Below are 12,677 nucleotides of genomic sequence, written 5' to 3' on the forward strand. Positions count from 1 at the left end.
GAAGAAAGTGAAATCAGGGAGTTAGCTAGGCTAGAGTTGATTATATCCCTTGACCACAGACAGCTGCATCTTTCAAGACAGAGGACTCCAGAAAGAATACTTTCTTTCATCAGGCTGCAATAACTGCTCTTTCTCCTCCTCCTTCCTTCTGCCCTGATTAAGTCCCAGGTTGCTTCACTAGATGCTGAGACTCTCAGCAGCCACAAGTGGTAAACAATCCCTCTGTAAACAAACCAGTCTAGAACAGCTCCTGTTCTGAGAGTAACATCTGTTTCCTGTTGGGACCCCAACAGATACAGCATGCTAGTGTTACCTATTCCCCTTTTCAATGAAAAAATGAAACGATGGCATTTACAGGACACACAATTCATGTAGCATGTGTTTAACACTTGTAGGATATGCCATCAGAGCTCCTTGAAGGAGCCGCTTCTAGGTCTGCAGAAAACAGGGTTTGGGGCAGCCACTGGAGAGATTCCTGTGTTCCCGGAGAAGTCAGAGGCTTTTAGGAGAGATCCTACTCTTTTTACTTTCATGGGAAATCTGCAGGGTAGGTATTAGTAGTATTTGTATTCCACAGATGAGAAAACTCAGACTCGAACTTGTGAACTCAGCAAGGGGCAGAGCTGACTTGCATGTTTCAGGTTAGACTTTTAACCTCATCTTTGGTTTTCAAGTCCCAGCTACCATTCACTACATTTGGAAAGTTGCCAAACACATGGGTCTTCAGACTGCATCACAAACCTCCTGAAGCAGAGACGTTGGGCAAAACTATTTCAGAAATCCCACAGGGTGAGCCGCAAGCCTGTTGGCAATGGACAGCCCTTGTTTTGTACAAAACTCCTGTGGGTGATTGATCATACCTCATTCTCTGCTGAGTTTGAGTCACTGTGAGGGTCGAGCATTGTACTCAGGATGCTGAGTGTCAATAAAGACAATATGATCTCTTAGAGTTGACAAAAGGGTCTCATATCCCTTACCTAATATGGGGCAGTGCATCTCAAGGCTAAAACCCATTGAGTTCTTTGGAACTCTATCGCCTGGAAGCCAACTTCTGTTCATGTGGAAGCTGTTACCTAAGTTCTTGGCCACCACTGCTTCCTTGTGTGTAAAATAAGAATAACAACATGTGTTATAAATATAGTATCTGCAACATAGTCATTGGCACAGGGTAGATGCTCTATACATGCCAGCTATTATTTCCATAAATACCTTAAAAGCTAGTGATAGAACAGGTGAAAAAACAGTAACTAGCATGTTGACTTGCCTAGACTAGAGCTAGGGCCAAAGCTGCCTTGCAAAATCCAGCATTGATAACATGTTTAATATGAATGCATGCTCACGCTCACAGATGGATAATCATACGGAAGGATATACCCCAGGAATCTTTGAAGTTGCAGGGATGCATTTATTGGGAATCTCTTTAAGCCAGGCCCTCCTCTCAGGAGTCTGGTAAATCCTGGACTATCCTTGGTTTCTCTCTTTCCTTGATGTCCTGTTCTGCAGTTTATGGTTACTTTTTCATACCCACAATGTTTTCTCCTGGGGAAGTGCAGGCCTGTGGGCAAGTGACCATGAGGGTGGTGGTGGGGGAAATGTTTTCTCATTGTGCCTCAGTACAGGAGAGTTTCTCAGAGCCTTCTAGAGCCTTCTAGAGAAGGTGGCCCAGAAGGAATGGAAAAGTTAATAACTTCCTTATTTGAAAGCAAACCTTTCTAAACCTATCACCGTGTGCTTTTCCTCATGGAGGATTAACGGCCTGACAAGGTTGAACTTTGAAAGAAAAGCTATTCGTGACTTATGGGGGAGCTGTGGGGAAAAAAAGGTCTTGACTTTTTAAAAACAAAACAAAACAAATATCCAAGCAAACCAAAACATGTTCATTTTTCTCAGACCTGTAACTCACAAAGGGCACCTCCACTACTGCTGAAACTTTGGAAATGACCCTCCTCTGAATCAAAGTAAGGTTTGGGCAAGTGGTATCCCCAAAGAATTGGCCTGGTAATATTTATAAGGGTTGAGAATAAAGGTCCATAGGGGAATTGTGTTAAAACTTAAACTGATGGAGTTCTTTCTAGCAATTCATTCCTTTATTTCTCACATCCCCAGGCAGTTATAGAAAGGTTTACCAGCCCTGACCATTCTCCTTCCAAATTCTTAATGATCTGCATTAAGGGTGTGGAATTAAATTTGCTCTTACAGGAATTGCGAAGCAAGTTAACAAAATTAGTTAAGACTTCAGGAAGTGAGCTTGGGAATAAGAGCTTTGAACATTAGTGTCTTGTCCCAAGATTAATTAGTTGCGTTCCTTTGGCCAGATGATTTTTCAAAGTCTCAGTCACATGCTTTGTAAATGGATATAATCATAGAGTGCTCTTGTTAAGCTCATGTGGGACAGCCCATAATAGGTGTCTGATAAAAGTGAACTGTTACCAATGTCCAATTTACTAGTTTATAAAAATCAAGCATTGACAATTGGTTTAGGATCAATAAGGGCATACTAGGTATATTTTACTTATTTATGTCAAAGAAGATCCTTTAGGAGTGTTCTTCAACAATTTTAAAACTGGATTTCATTACTAATTGTATTTAAAAGAAAATCAAATGGAGCAAATGCAGTAATTGTCTTCAATGTACATTATATAAAAATTGAACCTATGTACTTTCAGGGTAGGGATGGGAGGGGGGAAATGGAAGAGAACAATGAAAGAGATTACGTTGATCAAAATTTCTTGTATTCATAACCTGGCTTATGGCACTGTAACCTCCTTGTACAACTACTTAATAATAAGAAAATTAAAAAGAAATCTAATGGAACTTCTTTATTACAAATGTTCAAATTTTAAAGGTTCACTATTTTACTTCAGATTTTAATGAACACATATTTCTTTCCCCACTTACTCTAGTTTTAGAATAATTAGCTTTTAGTACACATTATTTTTTTTGTAAGTCTAAAGTATCCCAAGAGGATGAGAGTTGGACTGCAAAAAATTGAAAGTATGATCATCCTTTTCACTATTTCTGATACAGTATAGCAGTATTACTTAGCAATGTGAAGTTATTGTTTCTGACCTTTTGGAATTTCACAACAGGAAGGGCATATGGAAGAAAGAAACAGGTCCAGGAAACAGAAGTGGTCCAGGAGCCACTTACAGGAGCAAGGAGAACATTTGGATGGTCAATAAAAAAAAGGCTGATGGTCAGAGTAGTTGGTCTGCACAGAGTCTGGTTACAAATTATGTAGACTGTAGAGACCAGTGACATGAGATAGGGAATTTCAGCCTCCTGTACAGAAATGACCTGCTAAGGAGAGAAGGCCAAGACCATTGGCAGAGGTCATGAATAGTTGATTAAAACATTAGTCTACAATTTATGGTTGGAATCAGTTAGTCTCTGGTCTCATAGAGGAAATAAAACTGCAGAACCTTGAGTGCACACTGAAGGAGGAAATGAAGTCAGAAGCAGAGAAATGGTGGGGAACAAGAAAAGAGCAAGCGGGATTTGAAAGTGGCCCTTCACAAATTCAGTGTCGTAACCAGCATGCTTCTTTATTATCCAAAGTGCTCAAAGCATGTTCATAAATTCACTAATGCACCTCATCATTTGAACATATTTTCTACATTTTTGATTATATAAAAAGTGCAATTTTGTTATTTTCAATAGATTGAGACCTCCCACCCCCTCCCAGAGTAACACATTATTTGGGTTCTATTTACCAAGCCCCAGACTTAGGGCTCATTAATGGGTCACAAGATTAATATGTATGGTATTTGACAAGAATTGTTTTCGTATTCTTTCTTTGGGACTATTTCCATGTTCTGTTTGGTAGTTGTTCGCATCATATTTTATATGTATTTAATTTTTGCTTTATTATCTTTGATACCAGTCAGTGTTATTCTATGAATATTTTTTTATCAGATTTCATATAGACCTGATCATACATGTATGTATGCCTTGCCTATGTTATACTGAGTATAATATAAAACGCAAATATTTCTAACTGCGGGCCCACATATATGTGCAGATACTTTTATTTAAAAGAATACTTAAACATTAATTTATTAATGATTTGAGCTGAGGGTAGAGTTCAGGTGTTTAGTATGCATGAGGCCCTAGGTTTTAGCCCTATCACATGCACAAAAACATGAGTAGATTAGTGGTCTGAAAACAATAACAACAACAGAGATCCTTGTCTTTTCTGTTTGTTCTTTTTGTTTTACTTATCATTATTTTTGAAAATAATATATAATTTTTCAAAGTGTGTGTGGTGTGTGTGTGTGTGTGTGTGTGTGTGTGTGTGTGTGTGTGTGTGTGTGTGTGTGTGTGTATGTGTGTGTGTAGCTTGAACTCAGGTCCTGGGCACTATTCCTAAATGTTTTTTTCTCAAGGCTAGTGCTCTATTACTTGAACCACAGCTCAATATCCAGCTCTGTTTTAGCAGTTAATTGGAGATAAGAGTCTGACAGACTTTCCTTCCATGGCTTTGAATGGTGGTCCTCAGATCTCAGCCTCCTGAGTAGCTAGGATTACAGGTGTGAGCCCCTAACATCCAGCTCAGAGATCCCATTCTTAACATACAGAGTATATACTAAACAGTACCAGTACAAACTTGTTTACAATATTGGCCGAACCCAGTGCTAGGCTACTGGTATAACAATCACCTGAGGAATTTAACTCAAAGCCAGTATTCTAAGGCTCTCCCAGCTCAGCGAGTCTGAGGAAGGTGGGGGGGGGGTTCCACAAGTTTGTATCTTTAAAAGAGCTAGTACCTTAGGCAATGTAGCTAGTACCTCTGGGACAAAGATCCATTCCTCCAGGAAAAGTGAGTGTGCTCCTGGCACCTCACCAGATTTCCTTAAAGTCCATTTTAAAATGTCCCAAATAAAAGGCTTTTACTCTAAAAATAACACCATTGAAGAACAAATAAGGAAAAATCCAAAGAAAAGGATTCAGGACTAGGACCAAGGAGTTGTAGTTACCCACAGCAGGATTCTGCAAACCTGCCTACTATCCCCATCCCTGGATAGATCTTCTCTTGTTTGCCTCAGCCAACAATTTCCAGTTAGTTGTGATTTGAATGATTTATATTTTTTCATAAATTTCATACATTTTGTGAGAGAGGGAAAGATGGATGATGGAGAGGAAACAGGAAAGGGCATAAAAACAGCAGTTTGTGCAGACAATGTGATGCAAATAAGTTGGAGAAGCATTATAGAAAAATGCCAGAAGATCTCTGACAGGCTGCAAATGACTCAAATTGTGATCAGTCTGTATTTGCAAACCTACGTGGGTTGAAAGTTGCTTTCTTATTAAAGTTCAACTCTGAAAATTTGGAGCTTTGGTTTGTTTTTTCCTTCCTTCCTTCCTTCCTTCCTTCCTTCCTTCCTTCCTTCCTTCCTTCCTTCCTTCCTCCCTTCTTCCTTCCCTCCTTCCCTCCCCTCATCCCTCCTTGTCTTCCTTTCTTTCTCTCCCTTTCTCTTATTTTATTTGCATCTGTTTACTCGGGTCACCAAAATAGGTCACAAATTTGGCTAATATTTATATTAATATAATGTAAGAAAATGAATAATCTTTGTTAGTGCTAATATACAATGTTTTTTTTAATCAAGCATTTTCTTTGGATTGCAGACTGTTCTTAGATATTTAAAAGAGGTAAGCTGTCTATCCACATGGTGCTTTCAGTAGTGGAGACAGAAAATAAAAAAGGTTCATTTCCCGAACATCACCTTATCTGATCTTTTCTGCTTGACTCAGACATACACTAATGAACCCTAAGACATGTACTCAAATTTTTTTTTCTTTCATGCCATTGTTTCTAACACATTTATAAGATTATTTCTTTGCTGCTTTATATGTCCCTCCCCCACAGTATAACCCCTGCTTTCACTGTATTTGATGTCGGTATAATTTGTGGAGGGGAAGGGGAAAAAACAAATCGTTTAAATAGGGATATAGGTGGACCCATTGTAACAATGAGATATACAAGTCCTTATGTCGAAAACGAACTTTACAACTTTGGTGCGGGGTGGGGGGGGATCAGGGAGGATTGGGTGGGGGGAAGGGAAGGATGGGAAGGGATGGGAAGGGAAAACAAAGGAGGAGGCTACAATGCTTGATAAGAAATGTACTATCTTGCCCATGTAATTGTAACCCCTCTGTACAGTATTTTCACACTATAAATAAATAAATAAGAAAATATAAAAGGTCCCAGCAGATAATGATGACCTATCTGAAGAAGACAAGAAAGGACAATGTAATGGAATACTGGGAGCCTTCTTGGAAACCTTCCATCCTTATAATGGGTATATGGGGGTATAGTACCACGAAGGCAGACTGATGGAGGACTTGGTTACAAGCAGCTGTGGCATTAGCATTCTCTTACTCAGGAAGTGTTTGAACAGTTGTCCAGCAGTGAGAAAGTCACCATGCGGTGACACACTATGTCAAGTTACTATGGAGGAGCATTAAATAGTCATGTAATGGCTCATTCACATGTTATGAATGAGATGCGTATGGTGTGAACTGGGAAGTTGTGTCATGCAAATAAGTTGTGGCTAGAAGACTAAGGAGATTTCAAAGGAGGCAAAAAGTAAATGGACTTTAGGTAATAGAAGGTAGACTTCCCATTGTCAGAGAAAGATGTGGCCAGTAAGAAGAAACCACAGGCCAGTCACTGGTATCTCACGCCTGTAATGCTAACTGCTCAGGAGGCTGAGGTCTGAGGATCACAGTTAGACTCCAGCCTAGGCTGTGAGACTCTTATCACCACTTAAGCGCACCCCCCCCCCACCACCTAAAAAGAAAAAGAAGATAGAAGTGGTATTGTGGCTCAAGTGGTAGAGCATTAGCCTTGAGCAAAAGAGCTCAGGGTCAGGGCCCAGACCCTGAGCTCCAGCCCCAAGATGGGCACACACACACACACACACACACACACACACACACACACACACACACACACACACACACACACATAAAACAAACAACACACAAAAAGGAAAAGCTACAAGAAGCTCTGTGGTCCTGGATTTATGTTAGAAACAAGAAATATCACTGTTAACCAAAGTGTATGTCGACACATGGGTGTGTGCACACACACATACATACAGATAGCTATATATACACATTGATGACTTTTTTTTGCTATACTTTGGATCTAAAATGTCCCTCAGAGCCCATTATGTTCAAGGCTTAGATCTCAACTTGGTGTTATTAGAAGGTGGTGGATACTTTGAAATGTGGCTAACTTTGAAATGAGGCTGGGGTAGGTGAGGATTTGCTGTAATGGAAAAGTAGACCCCCAGCTCCTTCTCCTCTTTCTCATTCTGCCAATGAGATGATGTGCTTTTCTCCATATAGCATATCCTAAATAATGTGCCACTTCACCATAGGCCCAAAACAATGAGGCTGACTGGTCATAGATGGAAACTTCTAAACCTATGGGCCAAAATTACTGTTCTCTTTTTAAATTGGTTACCTAAGGGATTTATTATAATGATGGAAAGCGAACTCAGCTTTAAATATATTTTCTAGAAGCACACCCAGCACCCAGCTCTTGGTTTCTATGTATTAATCTTCAATGCAAAGATCCAAGGTCCTTGGGAGAAATGTCTGTGGATGGGGCTGGGTCTTGGAAATATAAGAAGAGTTTGGACAAAATTATAGTACCAGAAACTTTAGAAGTACTTGACAGTTTATGAAGAAAAGAAAGGAGGGAAAAGAAGAAAGAAGAAAGAGACAAGGTAGAAAGGAAGGGGAAAAATGGTGACATAGTGAATAAACACAGAAGTCAGCCCAAAAGAATTGGAACCAAAACTGGAACACACCAACTAAAAAAAAGTTACAATATATGTCAAATAAATAATATAAGTCAAAGTCTTAAAGCAAATGCACTCTCACATGGATATAAAGGAATGATGACGAAGAAGTAAGTTTACGTCAGAGAATTCTAAATATTTTATGCAGGTACCCTCTCCAGGGGATGGACAACTCCTTCTTTTTGGTGTGAATTGGACCTAAAGACTCTCACTGGAAGAATAGAACATGATAATGTTACAGCTGAGAAAGCCAGATTCTAAGCCGTTCACCAACGCCAGCAATCAGTCATGAGTCCTGTTGACACCAGAGTCTCCAGAGACTGAGAAACTTACAGAATGGAAGAGACTAAAGAGACGTGGCAATTGAAGGTGTTGGTTGGTTTCAAATAGATACAGAATATGAATGGAAAGCTAAGGACATTGGAATGGGGGCTATGACTTAGTGGAGGTTGAGTGGTAGGTCAAGGGAGGGGTAAACAGATCAAGAGACTCATCCTAATGTCTTTATTTGGTATAACATATACAAGAAATGGATCTCCAAACGTTACTTGCATGTCATTAGAGGACTAACATCACACCTTGTGTTTGCCTTGGAATATGCCAAGTCCTTGGACTAGAGGTGGAGGAGCAGGAAACACATTGCTTTTCAGAATTACCCAGGGGGTCTCTCAGGCTGCTTCACACAGGTGTGGACAAGTCCTGTGGGCCAACCTCAGACTAAGGGAAGGAAGGGCATGAAGTGTTAATGTGATTGAATAAGGTGTGAAAGTGTACAGCCGGAAATGAGGTGTTTCAGCCCATGAGCTGCTGTGGCCTACCCTGCTGTGTCTTTCTGATCCAATACCTTCCTGCATACACACACGCCACAGGACTGCATACATTTGCAAGTAAATAGCCTAATGTTAGTTAGCCCTTTCTGTTTGTCTGTTCATTTGTCTCCTTCCAAATGAGCACATGGCTCCTGTAGGGCAGGCAAAACACGCTCACAGCCTGGGATCCTCTTTGATTTAGAGAAACTGGTACTCCTGACTGCATCCCTCCCTCCACTTGGCTCTACTAAGTTGACCACTACACAAATTTTCCTGTGATCAAGGTTTGTCTCCCTGGGCTATTTAAAATGCAGAGAGGATTTGAGTACATTTATAGCTAATAGTACATTGGAGAAATTGGGGCCCCCCCAAAAAAGGCAAGAGCTTTGTTTTAGGGCCATGCAGGAGGTGTGCAAATGAGTAAGGAGAGAAGAATATCCCGCGTGTGTGATACTCTGCCTACTCTAAGTCATTAGATTACCTTCCTTTGCATTTATAGATGAGGTTTTCCCTCCCTTCTGAGTTTCTCTGATTTGCTTATCCTAGGACTTCGGAAAGACACATGTTTACTGGGAAGAGATAATATGTTGCAGGTCTCCTGTTCCTTGGTAGTATTCCCTAGATGTTAAACGTGGTTAGAGGCAACAATAACAATCATGATAATGGTGGTGGTGATGGTGGTCATGATATTGTGGATAATGGGGCCCACTGAACTTTATTACAAAACCATCACCATTATTATCATCACTCTTACCACATCACAAAAAATGATTTCAAGTGCTATTTTCCAAAAGAGATTCCCCCCACTCCCACTCCCCGTTCTTTCTCTTCCCACTTTGAGGAGCCTGAGAGAAACTGAACAAAGAGAGATGCTGAAAGGAACACCTCATGTGGTCCCACATCACAGCACCAAGCTGCAGAGCTCTAAAAGCCACTCATCTCAGCAAATTTCCCACTGTCACCACGTCTCCAGGGCTAGTAGAGTATTTGGCCATTTGAGAAGCTCTTCAGAACACAAGGCACAATTGGAAGAAATGAATGACCATACTGAAGACAAGCTGGAGATGCTAAATGCTAGATGATTGGGGCTTGATGTTAGGTGGTGGGATTTTTTTTTCCACCAGCAATAACCACTTGCTCAATCAGGGCACTCTTGAGTTCTCCAGATGCACATGCACAGTCTATGTCCTCTCATGCTTTTCAGGGCTCTGTTCCATGTTATCATTATCTCCATACCCAGTTGATGGTGAGTCCCCGCCTGAAAGCTTTCTGGATGAAGAACACAGAAGATGAGGAGACACCAAGATGTTTACAGTTCTGCTTTTCATATATGTACATTGAGTAGTATTAGCATCCACCCTTCCTCTCTGCATTGTCTACCCCCTCCCCTTGATCTTATTCAGATGGGAGACTTAGGGGAGAATCATAAAAAGGTTAACATTGATCAAGATGCATTGTTTAAATAGGGATACAGGTAGACCTATTGCAACAATGAAACCTACAAGATGGTATGTAGAAAAACGAACTTTACAATATAGGTGCGGGCTGGGTGAGGGGGGAGTGTAGTTGAGGAGGTGGGAGGGAAGGGATGGTAGGGAAAAACAAAGGAGGAAACAACAATGCTTGATAGGAAATGTACTCATTACCTTGCTCATATAACTGTAATCCCTCTGTACAATATTTTCACAATAAAAAACTTATTTAATAAAAGAAAGCAAATTGATGTTAAAAAGATGCATTATAGTCATAAATTGATATGTGGAATTGAAACTCCCTAATAGTAATTTATAAGAAAATAATTCTATACTGGCTCACAAATGTTTTCATCTGAAATCTGACATGTGGATGGAACTTTTGCACCTATGTTACTGGCTGCAGTAAATTACCTGTTGAACACCTGGCCTTATGTAGTTTGGGGAGTGTCCTCTCCTGTAGGCCAAAGGAAAGAACTGCAAATATGTATGCTTCCTCATCCTCCCATTCTACCTGTCTGAGACAGGGAAAGCAGGAGATGAGCTGGGTGGATAGTGTTCTTCAAGCAGCAAAGCTTATGGTAGATATTGCAGACTGACTTGGGACTCCATTCTAGCACCTTCCTGATTTCCTTCCTTTCCTACAGAGGCTGAAAAGGGGATCTCAACTTCCCAGCTTTTGTGTTCATTCATGACCAACTGCAGATTCTGGGGAAAAGAAATGGAGGTGGAAATCTGGTGGGAGGGCACCTCTTTTTCTTTAAGGTCGATAAAGTTTCAGAGAGAGAAGTTTCCTTGTTTGTCCTTTTGTTCTAATCTGGAACACAGATATGGCATCTGAAAAGCAGCAGCCACCTGGGTGATTATCTGAGGCAAGAAGAGAAAACGTGCAAAAGAATTACAGAGGGCTGACCTTGGTAACTTCAAGATGCTGAATGAAGGTCAACAGCCACTTATCACTGTATTTCTCATGACACAAAGAAACTCATGTATTTTGTTACTTGCAGCAAAGAAAAAAGTTCCCATTACAGAGTTGGCAGGACTTTGGAGACCATGAACCCCTCATTTAACAGATCAGGAAATTGAGTGCCAGGAAGTTAAACAATGCACCCAAGACCCAGAAAAATGAGCAAAACCACTGGTCTAAAGATTAGAAATTTGGGGATTCTCTGATGGCATTTACTTTTTGTTTTTCCCTCTTCACTGGGCCCCTGAGAAGTTTCCTGCTTTCAAGTGACCACTCAGGTATGAAAGGCAAGGATTGAAAAGGCCCTTGAGTAAGTGTGCCCAGGAGTAAGTTCATGCTACCACATTCTTTGCAGTTCCACAGGAAATCATAATTGATTTCTAATGGCACAGAGTATTTAACCTAGCAGCACAGAGAGGTGGGGAGCAAGAAGGAGAAAGGAAGGCGAGTTGGAGCTCCCACTTAAAAACTTCTTGAGGTCTAAATTAATTTGGTCCTATCTCACTTACAAGGAAAATATCTGTTTCGCTTGCAGCTAAAGTGAGCGTTTGTTTAACCTCTTGGGGGAATAGGCTACAGCTACACTGTAGACCTTTGCAAGAAGTGGCACGGTTATCCAATTTCCCTCTAATTGCTCTAACAAGGATGAATTAGGACTTTCATGAGCAGGCCTGAGTGATCAGTTTGGAATCAGCCATGGGCGGTGAAGCCGGTTATTAGACAAAACTACAGTGTTAACGCCTAATAACACACAGTGAGGGCAAATTAAGCCGAAGACAAATATGGCGTACTAGTGACACTGGAGACTATGTCCTCTCAACTTTATGTTTGAAAGTGATGCTATTATTAGTGCCATGGAAGTCCATGTTTAAGGTATAATAGGGAAATAAATGTTCATCAGTGCTTTCTATGCAGTTAAAAAGAACTGTCTGTCAAGGGGAAACTCTATACTGTTTAAACATCCACTTGGGTTAGATTCTACTTTGATAGGCATTAATTATTCCAGTAGCATCACACAGGAGAATTTACAGAGCTTGAGCAATATCATACTTCCCCTGAAAGCTGTTGCTGGCCCCAGAGATGGCCGCTACTGCTATGGTTTGTCTTTGTTCAAAATGTCTGACTGCACTTACCCGAGGTAGCATGTGAGGAAACCCTTCCATTCCTGTTCAGTTTTTCCTCAGCCACACCAGCCTGGCATGGACTCCCTTTCTTCAGTATAAGTTACAGAAGATATGCTGACTCTGGGAAGAAAGGGCTATTGAAAATGCAATTTGAGTTAAATAAATTGATCATATATCATGGGAGTGGAGGAAGGGACAGTGAAGAACCATTCTCATGTCTCATCAAAAATCTTAGAAGCTCATTCTGGTAGAACCTCATTAATTTGCACTAAGGATTGGGATCGACTTGAGTAATTAGTGAGCGGTGTGGATTAGAGTGTAGGGGAGCAGGCACAATTTAGAAAACTGGGTCTGTGCATCACACAAATGGGCTTTATGGTACTATTTAAAAAAAAAAACCCACTTGCACATTGGCTGGAATGAAATCCAATGGCAGAATAAGTGTTTTAAATAATAACACTTTCCACAGTGAGGTCTAATGACCCACACCCTGT

Source organism: Dipodomys merriami, unplaced genomic scaffold (assembly GCF_024711535.1).
Source record: "Dipodomys merriami isolate MVZ:Mamm:240054 unplaced genomic scaffold, mDipMer1.0.p SCAF_29, whole genome shotgun sequence".
In the NCBI taxonomy this organism is placed as follows: domain Eukaryota; kingdom Metazoa; phylum Chordata; class Mammalia; order Rodentia; family Heteromyidae; genus Dipodomys; species Dipodomys merriami.